Consider the following 976-nt stretch of genomic DNA (forward strand, 5'->3'; position numbering starts at 1 on the left):
ATATATATATATATATATATTTGTGCATACATAGATATATAGACACAACGTATAATCTTGACATATAGTTTTATATATAGTCACACACCTATTTCTTTATAATACTTCCAAGTCTAGCTATGCATATCTGTGTCTAAAAACAACAGTTTGTACCGTATGCAAGCTAAAAACCTTGATCAATGATCTTGCACAGCTTTTTCCTAGAGTTGCCACTCTGCAGCTTTAATATTTCCAGTTTGGCGACTACTTTCTTCCACATCCAGTATGAATGGCAGTGATGTGCGAACCTGCGCCCAATAAGGCGTCTACATATAAATGTCTGTGATTAAAAGTATTAAAAATTACATTATTCTTACCGGTAATTCTTTAAGTTTAGTGCCTCCACCTGGTAAAGAGGTTAAAAAACAACTTGTGTACTCTCTTGAGGAATAATCTGACACTGAAAATCGACTTTGTTAATCAAATAATTAAACATTGTCTGCCTACAGATCGACCAGAGTAAAAACCACTAACAAACAGAAAGAAGGGAGCTAAACCAGGCTGAGGATGATAAATATACATGGCTTCAAACATTCTGATGGGAACCTGAAATATGGAATAGTTAGATTATAATTATAAAAATGTTTTCATTTAAAGAACTTGTTCATAAAATTTAGTAGTCATAGTAATAAAGCAATACGTAATTAGAAAATCTGAATTAAGTCAGAATTAATAAATAAAAGTCAGAAGCTATCTGGGACCCTGACATACAGAAATTCATGAGATGGAGAAGATATTTTTTTGTTTGGGTGAAAATATTTTTTTTTTTTTTGTGTTTGTGTTTTTTTTAACAGTATCACATTATTAGGATATATGTCCCTAAAATAAAAGCTGCATAAACCAATACTTAATCAGGTGCTTTTGTTGATCCTGTCTCCACTGTAACCAACACAATAAGATAAAATAAATTGATGCTCATAAGTTTATTTTTTAAATA

This window comes from Cyprinodon variegatus, unplaced genomic scaffold, assembly GCF_000732505.1.
Source record: "Cyprinodon variegatus isolate N-32 unplaced genomic scaffold, C_variegatus-1.0 Scaffold553, whole genome shotgun sequence".
Taxonomy (NCBI): domain Eukaryota; kingdom Metazoa; phylum Chordata; class Actinopteri; order Cyprinodontiformes; family Cyprinodontidae; genus Cyprinodon; species Cyprinodon variegatus.